Here is a 17033-nt window from a genome sequence, read left to right on the forward strand (position 1 = left end):
AAGAGAACAATGAGATAGAGGTTAGGGCAGTGAAATTTGTTAAAAGAAAGAAAATAGGGTGAAAATTGAAAGAATTGTATCTATATCTAGATGTACATCTCTCTGTCTGTCTCTCTCTCTATATATATATATATATATATATAGAGAGAGAGAGAGAGAGAGAGAGAGATGTTAGTTATTGTGAAAGGGGAGTGTAAAAGACTATAAAGAAATGATTGGGTAAGACTAGTAAATTAGAAGGAGAGAGATAGGATAACAGGGAGATAGATTAAAAACAAACAGTATATTAGGAGATTAGATACAGCTAAAGTATTGGAAGTAACTAATTCCATATAGGACTGGCTGTGAATTTTATGGGTGAGGTCATACATTGAGGTAATGACCAATGTTATATGAGTGGCTGCAGAGATATAGTGGGAGGAGTAAAGGGACTTTAATGTAGGGATAGAGGGAGTGGGTGGGATTAAAGGGTAGGGTAGGGGAATGAGTGAGCCTGAGCCCAGAGAAGGTAAATGGACCAAGCTGCCCCAGGACTTTGAAACTTATGATTGGAGAAATAAAACTGTTAGTAAGAGAGTTATTTCAGCTTGCTTTCTACTGTTTGATTTGGCCAAATTTGTTAAGATATTAGCTATGTGAAGGTCTACTCTAATGTATTACAGTGTTAAAAAGCTAGCTTAGGGAAAAGGAAACATAGAATAGTAGGGGACACTGGTTTCATTATAGAAAGTAAGTCACCACTATCTCAGAATAGCTCTATAGCTGATTATAACAGGACTGTAATAAATGTTTATTTGCTTAATATGTGTAATAGGGAGTTTAAGTTTATAGTTATATGTGAATTTTAAGTAATTTGTTGATGAACAGCTTTATAAGAAGAACGTAAATGTAAACAATTTGTACACAATAAGGTGAGTATGACTTAAATTAATTAATTACTTTAGTAACAGTAGAAGAGTTTAGTATGCAGCATCCAAGGAATTCATGTATGCTGTCCCTAACCATTTACAGTAGGAAGAATAAGCACTATTAACACTTATAGTGTGATGAATAATTTAGTAAAGGAGAAAGTATATTGACTAAGTAAAGAAAGACCATACAAAACTGTAGACTATCCTCATCTAGGTCACCAGCAAAAAGGGATAGGTGTGAGGATTTGAATTGATTTAGGTCTCAGCAATGATACCATACATTAAGGAGATTAGGAAACTAGCATTCCACTGGGAAGCATATCCCTGTGTTAAGACTGTAGAATGTTCTTGTCTAGTTCACCAATGAAAAGGGATAGGAATGAGGACTTGAGATGATTTAGGTCTCAGAAAGATACCATCCAGTAAGAGGACTGGGAAGTTAGTGCTCTGCAGGGAAGAGTATCCTTGTGTCATAGGAGGCCTAGAGTTCCAAGGACAAACTGGAGGCTCCTAAATAAAGCAAGGATACTGGTTTGATATGTCATGCCATATACAATATGCATTTTGTTTTGTCAAGAAAATGTTGTTTCCCTATCCACTGGAGATGCATTTAGATTAACAGGTGAGAGGAAGCTAACTATCCATGGTGATTTTTGGTAAGTAGTCTTCGCTTTTACTGTCGCATGTTGAATCACCTATCTTTCCTGATAGAAATCAATGATACCAATGCTCCTTTAAAATAGAGGAGCCATTCATTATCATCTTTCACTGGAGTCTATTTAAATTCTAGGATAACATTGATGTTAAATTATCATGCTGTATTGGAAATAATTATCAAATATAATAACTGGGCATTGTAAAGTCAGTTTTCAACAGAGGTGAAGGCTTCTTATGTTCTTTATGAAAGATATGCCAAATTGTCTGATGTACATAGTGTCAAGTCATCAGCATATTGTATAAGCCTAAGAGAGGAGTGAAGGTCATTAATGAAAATGTTAAGTGGGGGCAATAACATGGGCCCTGTGGTACACCAGTGGTATCAGAGAGGTAAGAGGAGACAGTATGTCACCATTAAACTGTTTGGTGTCTCTTAGATAGGTCATCTTTAAATGGATGTAGAGAAGAGGGGATAAGCCAAGATGGTGATTACTATGTGAGACAATATTGAAGGGTTTGGAGAAATTTAGAAATAGGGAAGAGATAAGTTTGCCAGAGTCTCTGCTTTTGTTTATATTATCCATGAAGGATAATAGTGTAATATTTGTACTATGGCTTGGGAGGAATCTGAGGGGAGTACTGGTTAGCAGTTACTCAGTGCGGAGGTCGATAGACATATAATTCAAAGATTTATCATGAGAGAAGACAGGATAGCAACAGATCAGACTGAGTTTCCCTCTTATGGAGTGAGATGCTACAGGATTTTTTCCAGTAAGAGTCCTACTTAGATCTGGTCATTAAGATACTTGCTGCCTAAGATATGGCTTCTGTAGTCAACTAGTCATCTTAAGGTATTCTGATGGAAGATCGCCTGCAGCCGCTGTGGAGCATGGTTTAAGTCTGAGTAAAAGTTTTTTATTGTGGATGCTGGTACATGTTTTAGGGTAAATGTGTTAGTATACGTGAGAGAAATTTGATTCAACACTAACTTTATGTTGGTTAGGAGTGTGTTGGAGGGGACAATATTTGATATGTTGTTGGATTAAGTAGGGGAAGGTCGTGTGTTATGGGTGAAGGTAGCTGTGATTTCTATAAAGTAGGTATTACATTGTTATAGCTATTTCAAATGGAGATCAGTTCTGTGAAGGGCATAGGTCATTTCTGAGCCAGCACTGAATAGAGAATGTACTGAGGATCACCATTTTTGGGTCATTTTTGTGATTAGTTAGTAAATGACTATAATGTTGTTTTTGTCCTTGAGTACTTGGTTTTTTTAGCTTGGTTACAAAGTTCTGTATATTACTTAAAATGTTTAGGGACATTACATTAAGCCAATGTTTTCAAGCATTGTCTCTAGATTGCTTAGGAATGAGTCGTGTGGGGGGAGAGGGAGTATTGTGCAAATAGAAGCAGTGATGTAACTATGGGTGGAGGTATGATACTAGGTGGTGGGTTTGCAGGAGTGTAGGCAGCCAAGCAGGCAAAAGGAAAAGCACAAACCGCCAACACACAATTAGGACTGTATTTATCCAAAATGAGCACGAAAGCAGTATCAAAGCAGTATCAAAAGCCTGCTTGGCTGCCTACACTTGGTGGAGTTTGTTTTTCGCAGCAATTTCTTTGGTTTGGGTTGGGTTTGCAGGAGTGTGAGAGGGAGATAGTAGAAGGTCATTGCTAAGGGAATAGATGATAACTGATGAAAGAAAGAGTGAGATTTAGGGGCTTAGATTATTGGTTATGGGGAGGAACTTCTAATTTGGTAGTTGTTAACTACAGAAGGTTTAAGTGGGTGGACTTAAGTGTAAAAATATAGGTAGAGTAAGCGGGTTAGGTATGAACTGAAGATCGGGTAGGTGAGTGCAATGAGTTCATGTGTAGTGAGGAGGAACAGAATGCCCCCCCCACCCGAATATGACAGAAACAATCTATGAAATTTTAGACTCACTTGAGTCAGGAAGGGCCACTTGGGTCATGGACCAGCAAAGTGATTTTAAAACTGGAGCTACACCAGTGATACTAGCTGGAGACCAACAGAGCTAGGGTGAGGGGCAATACGGTAATAAAATGGAATGTAGTTGCTCCCCCTCTGATGGATTTTCACCAAAAACAATCAATTATGTAGAATGTGTAGGGTTAGAAAGATTTGTTTTCTTTTGTTTACTATGACTGCTTAAGACAAATAATAGCATTTAATGTTATTTTTATGGGAGCGGCATTTAACTGAGGCCTGCTAAGTTTACCAGGAGGCTGCTGTTCTAATAATAATGCCCCTTAGCTGGAGGCCAGTCACTGCTGCAGCATTGTTCTTTCAGGTTTGAAAAGTCTCAGCAGAAGTTAGTGTCTGAGGGAATTGCTTTCAGTAGGGAAGCATTTTGACACTACACTACAGACCACTCAGTGGAAAACTGAAGGAAAAAAGTATCTACAGCACTAAAGATATTTTAGTAGTTTCATTTAGTACCTGGGTAACTGCCTTACCTTAGTATAACTGAAGGTGTTATCTTTTTACTGCTTTTAGAAATATGACTGAAATTCAGCTGTGGAAGTTCCTTTGGCTGTGAAATTTTCTCAATACTTTTGTCGGAAGAATCTTCAAGACAACTATGTGCTCAACACAGTTACTCAGGAAGTAGCTGGAAGAATTTGAAGTCACTGTGGTCATGGAATGCAAAGTAATTTTAAAAAAGTTATTACATGAAATCCCTAGGTTTTATGCCCCACCCCTTTATCATCTTAGTTTTTGCACTACTAAGACTATAGTACTTCATTTGCCTCTCTCTTATCATTTTCATTAGTCGATGTATTAGCAACAAAATGGAATCTTAAATAAAAATGTGTCAAACGTGTGCTTGTCATAAAGGATTCTAATTTGGTCACTAAGCACAGTGTTTCTCTCCATTGGTGTATATTATTTGCACATTGTCACATGACTTCATATCTTTATACAGTCATATAGAAAGCTAAACCTTTCTCCGCTCTGTACCAGTTCTCATGTCAGACATCAAAGGTCAAGGTACAAGGGATACTCTGTCCCTGCTATGGACAACCTTCCTTTTCATGTAGATATATTGCTTGAAAACTGCATTGCTCCTATTGCTCCTACTGAGGGACAGATTTCTGAGACATTTTGCAAGGTCTGGCATACCTCAAGTAATGAAGCTAGGATACTGGAGCTCCAAGCAGAACATTATCACAATGAGCTTCCTGAGCCTCACAGCAGAGGCCATATTCACGTGGAACATTGTTATAGTACAGAGTTTTGACAAGCACAGATGATGCTGCAAAATTGCACCTTATCTGTACTATGTACTTTTTAAACGAAACCTGTTTTTTTTAATGAATTTGTCTAACTAGCCATATAAAATGTAAAGTTTTATAAGCTTTTACTATAGTAGCTATGTGGTAAAATCTGTATGTACATCATAACTGCATTCAGATTTTTTTTTTACATTATTTCCTGAAGTCAATTTACATGAAAGGCCTAACTCATGAATCTAATTAAAACAAGTGTCATGAGATCCAGTTTGTAGTATAGCTTCTAAGTCATGACTGTTGCCAGAACATTTATAAAACCTTATACATGATAGATTTACTCATGGAGGCAATTTAATATTGTCTTGCTTAAACATCCTTTCTGATTATTTGGGCCGTCTGTACTGCAAAATTACAGCAAACTTAATTTGGACACCTTTGAAATAAAGCATGTAACTGTTTGCTACCCACTTTTAACCATAATTGCTTTAACAGAAGGAATGATATTCATCCCAAGATACCTTGTAGACACAGGAAAAAAAAAAGAAAACTCGTGAATATCCTTTTTTCCCACCCTGTTGTCTTACCACGGAACAAAAATTATAGACTCCTGTGTCCATGAGAACAGTTTGTTTTCTGTGAGAAACTATAGTACTTGCAAGGCACCATATTTAAAATAAGATCATACACATGGCCTTACATAAACAGATGTCATTCCCTTATATAGTACAGTTGAAACTGTACAGTTTTACAATCATTTTATGGAGATAAGACAGACCGGAATGCTGTCCATAATCAATTCATGGCTCCCAATCCACTCATCTGGGGGTACTTGGTTATATCTGCTGTTGCTCTTCTTTACATAATTTCAAGATGGAAATGATTACTCTTCCATCACAGTCCAATTATCTGATTATTTTTATTTTCAGCAAGTAAACACATAGGGTACCCTGGAGTCACCAATTCAGCAAGATATTGCTGTTGAAAAAAAAGAAACTTTTACTGAAAGCTTCATTTAAAAAATAGCAAAAGGGAAAAAAGATAATGTCTAAGAAACAAAATAAATGTTTATTATGGCTTTATGATGTACCATGCACTTAACTGTATGTCCTAATTAGAAAGTGTATCATTAATTGCTTGTGTGTGTGTGTGTGTGTGTGTGTGTGCGCACGCGTGCACACGTGCGTGTCCTGTGCATGACTGTGTTTTCTGTGTGTTTAGCTGTCTGTGTGAGAAAGAGAGGCTACTAGATGAGGACAAAAGAAAATGAGAAAAGTAAACTGCGATCTTATTTATTACAAGAACTAAAAGATGCATGCAGACTTATGAAAGTATAAAAACTAGTTTTTGCATATTTTGCAGTGCTTCCCAAATGTCTATATTTTACTGCTCATTATTTATTTATTTATTTAATACTTGGTTTGAAACCTTTTTAAGTGTGTAGCTACACAACAACTTTTTCAAGTTCAGAGATTTTGTGAATATATATAAAGCAACAAAAGAGGACTACGAAGTGAGAGGGTACCAGATGTAACAGAGCAGTGTCCTTCAATGTCTGGTAGTGTGTAACAGTGAATATGACTATTAGAGAGTAAAATGTGATAATAAAGCAGAAAGACAATATACAGGGAATAGGAAGGTATAAGGTATTATGAAGAATGGAGGAGAAAAGATGAAATAATGTTATGGCTGGTGTTGTACTGACAAAACTGCAGTCGCATGGTGCGTGAAAATCATGGAGAATATCTGATACTGTGTAGGCAGGGTCTATATTAGATCAGCGAATGCTTAAAAAAGTGAACGCTGATTGATCAGCCTTATGTAAGCGAAAGCTTACAATCTCGAACTGTCAGATCAGGGATTTTTTTCCTAGGGAAAAAAAAATTGCTGATCCAAAACACATACACACAACACAAGCACACCAAACAAACAAAAATCCACACACATACACCTAAAATCTGACACCTAACCCTACACTAAACTATGCACACACCACTAACTATCCACTTACCTTAACCCAAACCCTAACCCTAAGCTCCGTCACTATCGCACACTCACCTCACCCGCTCCCTAACCCTAACTCACCTAAACCCATCCTAACCCTCACGTCCACACAATCGCACACATACCTAACCTGAGCCCTAACCCTAGCTCACCTAACCCACTCTAACACTCACATCCACACAATCGCACACTTACCTGAATCCAACCCATAACTTTCCACCACAGCACTGAAAATACCGAAGCAACAGAAACGGACAACTGAATTCTTTCCCTAGGAAAAAATTTGAGTTTCTGCTGCTTCGATATTTTTAATTTTCACTAAAATAAGGTTGATCAATCAGCGTTCACGTGTTTAAGCATTTGCTGATCTAATATAGACCCGTGTAGGCATATTTGGGAGCCAGTACTGACAGCTGTGTAAAAGATGTAGCTACAGTCACCAACAGGAAAAAGAGATAGGTGACTCAGATGCAGGTTGAGAAAAGGCAGGAGAATTGGTTGAATCTCTTTTGTTATGACAAAAAGGAAAAGACAGAAGAAAGAGGTGGACTTATTGTCATAGCAGACACTCATTATGGAGATTAGTTTGAGCATTTGATGCGTTAATTAGGGGTTTACTGGGTACTGAAACAATATCAGGGTTAACACTAGCAAAGTAAGGCTCCTCAGTCAGAAATCCTATTACAGCTTTTGTGCTTGTTTGTATGCAAAGGAAGATACCATATGACTATAATCTAAGGAGGCTGGCATGCCTTCTGTCAGATCACATGTGAGCTGCCTAAGCCACGCATCATAGGTTGTGATCTAAAGCATGAAATCTGTCTACAAAGTGGGACTGTGCAGGCATTCTTTGCCACGGGATTTCATTATGGCATTTAACATTTTAGGAAGTCACCCCAGTCCCAAGTCATCATGCCCTGTTATGCAGCCTCCACAGAAGGCCTGGCCCTAGGGAGTTGAGATGCTGGGACATCCACCATTGCAGTGCCACCACCACAGAACACAGATGCATCACTTCTCTGCAATGGAGACTATTCCAGAATGGTACTCCTACCATGATCTACATATGCAAGGCCCTCTGTATCCTTGGCACTGTCATCAACTGTATACCTCATTGAACTGCACAGAAGACCATTCCCTGGTCCCAGCCAAGCTTGTTCCATGATATTTGAAGAAGTATCATCATCACCATTGTCACAAGAGTCATGTCTGGTGAGAGCACATACAAGGCAGGGCATTCCATCCTCTGGTTGCCCTGGTGTGGAATCAATAGTGCTTTTTGCAGATCAGGTCACTGACTGCACTGTCTTGTTCCCTCACTCTCCCTGTCATGGAAATGAGGTGGGCACATAGAGGTGCTGCAAGAAAGGCTTGAAAAATTGTTACATATGTCAGTGCCCAGTTGACGACACATCCCTTTGGAAAGATGTGATGATAATCATAGAGATACCTAAGTTTCTGGACTGTTTGCCTGCCATAGGTTCATGGAAGTTGAAGTTCCACAATGTTCCCTTGCTGGCACTGCCTGCTGAGTGTGAATGGTACATTAATAATATATATAAGACAAAGTACATACAGGCTTTCATGTGATTTACCTGTGTTTGAAGTCTTGGCATTTGACAACAATGAACATACACATGGCATGACTCTTCAGCTTAACTCCTCCAAGAGGTGTTCCACCCTCAAGGCCACCTGGGATACCACGATGAATACCTCTGGAACAGAAGCCAACAGTAGTTGCTCAAAACTGTTTCAGTAGTATAGCTGGGATATTGATGAAGCTATGGTTTGGCATGACTTGGAGCATTACTGCTTTGCTCTTGGACTGAAGCCATATGTTCATGATTCTTATACTGTGCTCTTTCTCAGTCCTCCCATGACATTCCACTACACTCATATCAGTACATCTGTCTTTTCTCATTGTTCACCACATAATCAATGAGAAATGGCCTGTCCCTATAGAGTGGGCCCAGTAATACTGACATGCTAACATGTATTGCACTCAGAAAATGTAATTTGTATTTTTTAGCAGCTACTACATCACAGAAAAAAGTGCGTACAGCTAAACAGTGGCTGCAAATGCAGGTCAGGTATAGCATAACATGGGCTGTACCATACCAGGCTGATAATGCCTTCCTGATAGGCTTCCAAGCAATGCATGAAATCCCTAGGATGAAGCTGCATTGTTGGAAGATGTGTATGCTCCAATACAGATGTAGACTGTGTAAATGTGATTTAAATACAACATGGTACACATGTATATTCAATGAATTGTCCATCACTAAAAGTTTTATGTACTCTTATATGTTAGCATCATAGAAATACATATTCTATACAGCCTTCAGGGCCGAGACTGAGGTAGTTAAAGTGTTGCTGAGTAATGTGGAGCAGGTTCTTCTCCAGTCATGACATACACAGGAAAGATATTTAGACGTTGATATGAATGAAGACGTTTAGAAGAATTATCTGTGCACATCTAGCATAAGGTATTTACCTCCCTTAAATAAGTTTACATATTTTAATCTTGTATATTCTTGACAGGCTTCTTCAGTAAAGAGAAAACTGAGCAGAGTGAAAAATTAATATGGCTGCAACAATCATTCTTTATGAATATAAAGCAGTTTATTATATGCAAGTGCAGATAAGGCTGGATCTTCCAAACAACTATAAAGTTTTGGGGTTTTAACCAAAATCCACAGCTAATATCCTCAATCCTATATTGCTGAGAAACAGTCTCTGATAGTAGCCACTCTGGGTTCCTACTAAATAGAATATGTTCCAGGATTTTCTACAAGGGTGCTATTTACTCTGGTCTCCTATAGCCACAGCTCTGCTCATTAAACTCCCTTTACCAAGGGCAAACACTATCTGCCAGGAATTGTCTCAAACCTTTTTTTTATGTAATCTCTAAATGCTCATTCAGCAAAACTCTTCTCGCTTATACAGGTAAGTTGCTTCCTATTCTTAATGTAACAGGCATAAATGAAAAAAAAACACAATTGACTACATTTCTGTTTACACAGTTGGGTCACAAACATAATGTATTCTATACTGCATGCATTTTGGATTACACACATCATTTACACCACAATTTACACATGTTGGGTCACTCTATACTCTTCTGAATGGTGAAAGCTAGCATACAATGCACCACTTTGTGCAGATAATTGTTGGTGTTATGGGTAATAGACAAATTATGGATATATCATCTGTTCTCACTATAAACTTCAATTTCTCTGTCAGATTCTCATAGAATTAGGTAAGCAATTTGCATATCTCTTCTACGAGTGGGTGGGTGTATGTTTTGGTTATCTGGATTGGTACTATTTCAGAATCTTATATATACAAGCTTTATATGATTTAGCACTGCTGTGGCAGCCTTTATTGCATGTATCTTTAAATGTGCTCTGATTAAAGCTGTAAGGATGGAATCATGTTAAATTAGACATGGAAGAATGGCATGAATGTTGTGTTTTATGCTATGTTTTACATAATGTATACATTAGTGCAATTTCATAACGTCTTTTTTTTTTTTTTGAAACGAGCTGTAAAATGATCAGGAATCAATACACTCCATGTGGGTTCCACTCAGAGCCTACATGGGGTGTATTCGTGTACACAATACTGCTTATTGTGCGTCATCGTGCAGCAGGTTTCTCGGCTTGCCCCGGAGTTACTGGCCATGAAACCTGTATACTTAATATGGCTCATTCCACACAACCTTTTAGTGCTAGTAATGTGGTCAAATACTAAACTAATGAGAGGACAAAGGGCAAGTATGCATTTTCTGAAGGATATGATGTACAGAACAGAAATGTATGTCATTATATATTGACTGCAATCTTTAATGATTTCACAATAAGCCACACATTCTACAAGCAACAGGCCAAAAATATAACGCAAATATCTGGACATTGGCATAAGCATGTTTAGCTGTGCTCACCTGGTTTCCACTAAGCACAGCAGTGCACAAACTAGAGGAATGGACCGCCCAGGTTGCAGACAGGACCCAGACAGCCACACATATAAACCAGATGCATTAAATTAATAATACTGCGCATCACGCACACACAGTAAGTGGGGTTCGGCTATGATTAACAGCAAGATCCTTACAATAACTACTAAGATAGCAGACATCATCTCACCAATGCCATAGCAACAGGTGTTAAGTGTAAGTGTGGAGTGAAGATGATTTGGGGATCTAGTACAGGGTGTGCAAATTATGTTTTACTCTTGTGAGATTGCAGATTATAGCAATTAAATACAACATATACAACTGTTTTCTCAACCTTCCTGTTGCAATAGTTGTAAGTGTAGGAGAATTGTATATATGGTACATTTGAATAGCCCATTTACACAAGAGCCTGTAAACCTAATAAGCTAGAATTTGCATTGTCTGCCACTGTTGCGCATCGCTTATCATGCAAACATGGTGCCCAACAGTGTGCACCCTCGCCTATTGTGTTTGAGAGATCACCCTCGCCTATTGTGTTTGAATGATGGTAAGACATGCGCAATATTTTCAAATTTTGCAAAACCAAAATGTGCACACTCTCAGTAACCATGAGACCTGCAATTGGCAGGAAACAGCAGCATATAAAATGCAGTTGGCTGGAAATGCTCATTAGACATTGAGCTTGAATTATGGCAGGTATGTCTGGAGTTGCTGGAGAGGGTGTGCACTTTTGGGTGCAGAGATAGGGTGTCCAGGAGCCCAAAATATTTGTTGCACTCCTAGTTAAGGAGCATGGCCTAGGTTGCTACAGCTTGACTATTCAGGCTCAGAATACAAATTTGAAGCCTGGAATAGTGTTGACAAGTCCTTAACTAATGCGAAAGGTATACCCTGCACAGGTGAGCAATGTAGACATTATTTTGATGGTGTCTGAAGGAAGAAGTAGGATGCCCTCAACCTTTGTATTGGGGAATGTCGGGCAGGGGACACCCCACAGATTTGTAAGTATCAATTATAGTGAGTAATTGCAAGAGTTAAAAGCTGAATATAGTCAAGACTGGTATTTATAATGGTGTTCTGTTCTGTTTTTTCACAGCTGCTGAGGAGAGAGACTTGAATGTTTGGTCACATGCTGTGGTTTTAGTAAGAATGTGAGTAGTATGTGGTATGTATGCATCAGAAGAATACTATCTAAATAGTATTTTACTAATAATAATTTGTGTAGTAATTTTGTAGCATTAAAAATTTAGGACCACTTGGATGGTATTTAATAGAGTTGTTTGAAATTGAGTATCAGTATCTAAACTGTAAAGGAAACTATGGATGCCTTAGTCTGTAGCACAAAACAATGGTGCCATATACTCAAATAACAGTGAGTATGCATCTCTAAACTGTAAAAGGAAAGTATGCATGCAGTAGTCTGTAGGACAAAAGAACAGTACATTATTTTAGAGTAGTCATCGGTTGTGGATTCAAAAAACGCACTTCCCAAATCCAGAATACTATTACATTTTCATCATTATTAGAATGTAACTTCATACCTCCATACCAGCGGCAGAAATGACCTTCTGCAAACTGTAATCAGGGTAACTGGAACATTCATATGTGCAATATGTGCACACTTCAAGGATTGGTGGTTACAATCTCCACTATAGTGTGCCTCTGTTATAAACTGGGTAGTCTTTAAGGACGAAACTTGTTAGGAGTTTGTAGTGTTAAAAGAAAAAGTAAAGGAATAGAGTCAAATAATTGAATAAATGCTTTGTATGTCACATATGAAGTTACTAATATTTTACCTTTTTTCTCTCATCCCAACCCTTTCTCTCTCTTCTTTTTTCATTTTTTTATTTTTTGTTTTTCCCACAAGACAGTGGGGTAGGACTGTCCCACGGGATCCACCTACCCCCACTCTACTGGCTACAGCACTACTGCCCAGCATGTCTGGTGCAGAACCTGGTACCATCCCCACTACCACCCCAGCACTACCCAGCCCCTCAAGTAGTTCTTCCCCGGAGGATACTGCCACCTCACTGCACCAATGGCTGCAGTGCCTGACATCTGCATCTCCTTATGTTATTTAATACAAAGATGGAGAGCAGTATCTCCAGCCACCAACAGTGTGGTGCACAATCCTATGCACCATCCTTATCAGTTCTTCATGGGAGATAAAGTCACTACCTTTGCCACTGATCACAGAGGGAGCCACAGGCATATCATCCAGGGAAAAACTAACTGAGAGGCTGGATAGTGCAGGGTCCGCAGAGGGGGTTCTACTTGGTTCTGCACCAAACATGCTGGGCAGTGGTGATGTAGCCAGTGGAGTGGGGTCAGAGTGATACCATGGGACAGTCCTACCCCACTGTGCTATGGAAAAAACACAAAATAATGAAATAAACAAAAAATAAATAAAAAAAGAGAGAGAGAAAAGGGTTGCAGTGAGAGAAAAAAGGGGAGGACATTAGTAACTTCATATGTGACATGCAAAGCATTGATATAAGTATTTGACTCTATTATATTATCATTGCTTTTAACAGTATCAACTTCTAACAAATACCTTTGTTTACTGTTAAGACTACCCAACTCCTAACAGATGCACAATATACTACAGATTGCAGTAAGCAATCCTTGATGTGTGCATAAATTGCACATATGCATAGTCCAAATATACTGATTACAGTTTACAACAAGCCAGTGGTGAGACTACTTTACTGCTCTGATGTTACATTGCAATATCAATGAAACCTTAACAGTGCTGTATATTTGGGAAGTGTGGATTTTGAAGGCACAATCTATGACTACTTTCTAATAATGAACTGTCGTTTTGCCCTCCCAAGTAATGCATTCATACTTCCCTATTACAGTTAAGAAATGAATGCTCAATTTGATACAACTGTATAATTAACCAATAAATGCATTCTAACTTTTAATGCTAAAATAACCTCACTTTTGGGATACATACATACCACATGCATCTCGTATCATTGCTAATCTACTGGCATAGGTTCACACATTCAGTTCCTGCAGAAAAAACAGAACAGAACAGAATACCATTAAGCATACCAATCCTGACTTTATCCATCTTTTAACTCTGACAAGTAGTCGCTGTAAGTAATACTTAACAGCTGTGGGGTGTCCCCAGTCCTACATTCCTTGATCCAATTGTCAGACGAGTATCCTTTTTACTCATCCTGAGGTCTCTGTACTGATTCCTAAATTGTTCACCAGTACTGGTCAGAGCCCGGGCCAGACTATTCCATGCCTCTGTCTTATAATATGAACCATGATAGCCTCTGTGCAACAGCCTGGGCCCATGTTTATTCATTAGGAGTATAACAAACACTTTGGACTCTTGGACACCCCATCTTTGAGCATGGAATCTCAAAAACTCTCCAGGGATATCAGCCATGCCTATCACAGATCAAGAACAATGTAGAATGATGGTTTCTCACCAATTTCAGGCATTGCACTTGCTTGGTGTGCACACTTTCTGAATTTGCAGCATTTGAAAGTGTTGTGCATCACTTACCATTGCTCAAACATATTGTGTGAGAGTGCACTCTTCCGGGAAATGTGTTTGCATAATGCCCAATAGTATTAATTGAATGTATCCGGTGTATGTTTCTGGCTGTCTGGGTCCTGCCTGCTACCTGGGTGGCCCATTTGTCCACTTTGTGCATTGCTGCTCTATGCACAAACAAAATGCACATAGCCAAAGCCATTTGTGCTAAGGGGTGCATCGTGCAAATAGTGCCCCCCCAAAAAAAAAGAAAAGGAAAAAAGTATAAAACATGGAGAATTATTTAAAATGTGAAAAATTAATCTATGACATGTGAAACTGTTATTACACATGAGATATGACTGCATAGGTCTGGATCCCAACTCTCACTGCAATGCACCATCACAAAACAAGAGGGGGGACTTATCCATCTTTGCCCCATAGACACCTTTGCAGCAAATACATGACACAATCAAGTGCAACTGAATGCGCACTGAAATCAATGCATGACCTGACATTTGTAAATGTATTCTATATAATATATTTGGACATGGTGCACTTACTGGTCACACAACCTGCTATGATTATTCCTTGCAAATATACAGCTGTGTCCTACCTTTCTGTGTTTCTTGGCCATTCATCAGTTATCTGACCAGTACTCAAAGACATGCTGTGTGGAACTCAGTCTATATCATTTACCTTAAAATCTTTGAGGATATCCACTGCGAACAATATGATATATAGTTGCAATCAAATTGACAGAAGGTTGGATGTCACAAACAAGCATAGGCTGCTGTTTTGGGGGTGGGGAGCAAAGTTGTGTTAGTGTCATGGAACATACAAGGGTATGCTGTTCTTTCAAGGGGGTTGGACCCAGGCTGAGCTACTGTTATGGTGTAAACAAGGATATATTGCTTTTGTTACTCTGCTTGTTTTGCATCTGCCAGTCTGATCTTGTGAGGGTGGTGAAACCGGAAACTGCTATGTGTCTCATTACTTTTGAACTTCTCTCTGTTACGATTTCCAATTACAAATGCATGGTGCTAAACTGAGGCAAGCAGTGATCATCATTACTTTGGGAAGGTATCAATGTGTGAATCCCTGAGACTTGAGACCTACTACTTGCTAATGGACACATACAAGTCAAATAACTCCCTGTTGTCACGTTACATTAATTTCTGTACAAATCTCCCACCTTGTAGTTGCTTACTGTAACAAGTGACGAAATACAAGGACATGCTATAATATTATTATACAACACAATACATGTTCAGGACTTATCTTGTAAATGCAGCAGTTGAAACAGTGCTAGTTCAGGGCTGACTGTGAGGCAAGCAGTACACAGCCAATGCATGGGGAGGTAAAGGCTGTGGCTCTGAGGTGAGGCCGGCAAAGGTTGCAGGATTCCTGTACCGTGTCCTTGTCCACCTTGTAGCACTCTACAATATCCACGCCATGTATGTTGTGATAAGTTAAATATGAACTGAAAACTTTTCTCTGTCTCAGCCTAGGCTTATTGTCAGCAGCATCATTGCCTGCAGCTTGTAGCACATACAAAGGGAGTTAAGTAGCAGCAGTCATAAAATTCTCTCTGTGTAGATGTTCTGTGTCTGTACTCCACTACTTTTGAAATCCAGTGGAAAAAACAGCATGGACCCTAATTGTTTGCTTTATAACTTCTTGAATAGCTCCACCAGATTGGTTGATTAGCACACAATTCACTGCTTATGCTGTAATTAACATCTTTGAAACACAGCCTACACAGATGCAGTCCATTAGTAATCTACTCCATTTTAAAAAAGGCAAATGTGTAGCTAGGCAAACTGATTGTGAGTATACTTGCTACCTGTTCCACAAAGCAAAATATTTATCACTCTATCTTTACAGAGGAGTATTGAAGTCCAGCAGGTATGCTGCTATTTTGTTACCTACATAATGCACATGCTGGAAGACATTAATGAATAAAGTGAAGCAAAGCCTTTTACACTGTTGTCTTTAAGCATTAGTTACAAGTGTGCTGATGGCACGGCCATGTTTGTCAAGCCATTTCAGAGGTGCAAATAATTGACAATACATGAAAATAATATGCTGTGTGATACATATGTACAGATGTTTCAGGGACAGGTCCTTTGGATGCATATTTAGAATTTCAAATGTGTTTTATTAGCAATATGGTTCATGTGCCTGTTCTTTAGTGGGTGAGGGAAGCAAAGAGAAGTTACTGTTATGTCAGAAACTAGAATGGACTGTTCTTTTTGGGAGGCCACAGCTGAGTTACTGCTGTGGCACATACAAGGATATGTTGCGCTTGCTACTCTGCTTGTTTTGTATCCTGTCTGTTATTAGTATTTCACAAAGGTCATAAGTGTTATGTTTTTCCAGTAGGTACTACTGACTGCCTACCTATAACTGTTATATCTCCGTACCATCATGCATCCACTTCAAAACTTTAATAAAAGCGCACCTAAAAACATGCTGGCTATGCCCTTGCAACTTCCACTCTAATATCATCCACCCCATCCAACCACTACCTTTCTTTCCACTCCACTAACTACCTTGATTATAGCAAGCTCAGATTCTCATAAGCCTAGTACTTATTATACAGCAGGAACTTCTCGTTGTAACATTTGTTAATGTTTGTTATGTACTTCACAGATAAAGATTCTAGTTGTCTACTGATGTACTATGTTCTTCATCTGTAAATATGTTGTAAGTAATTGCTATGTTAAATTGTTAATCAGTATGTAATCCAATGTAA

This window comes from Protopterus annectens, chromosome 4.part0 (genome assembly GCF_019279795.1).
Source record: "Protopterus annectens isolate FY-2018-M chromosome 4.part0, PAN1.0, whole genome shotgun sequence".
In the NCBI taxonomy this organism is placed as follows: Eukaryota; Metazoa; Chordata; order Ceratodontiformes; family Protopteridae; genus Protopterus; species Protopterus annectens.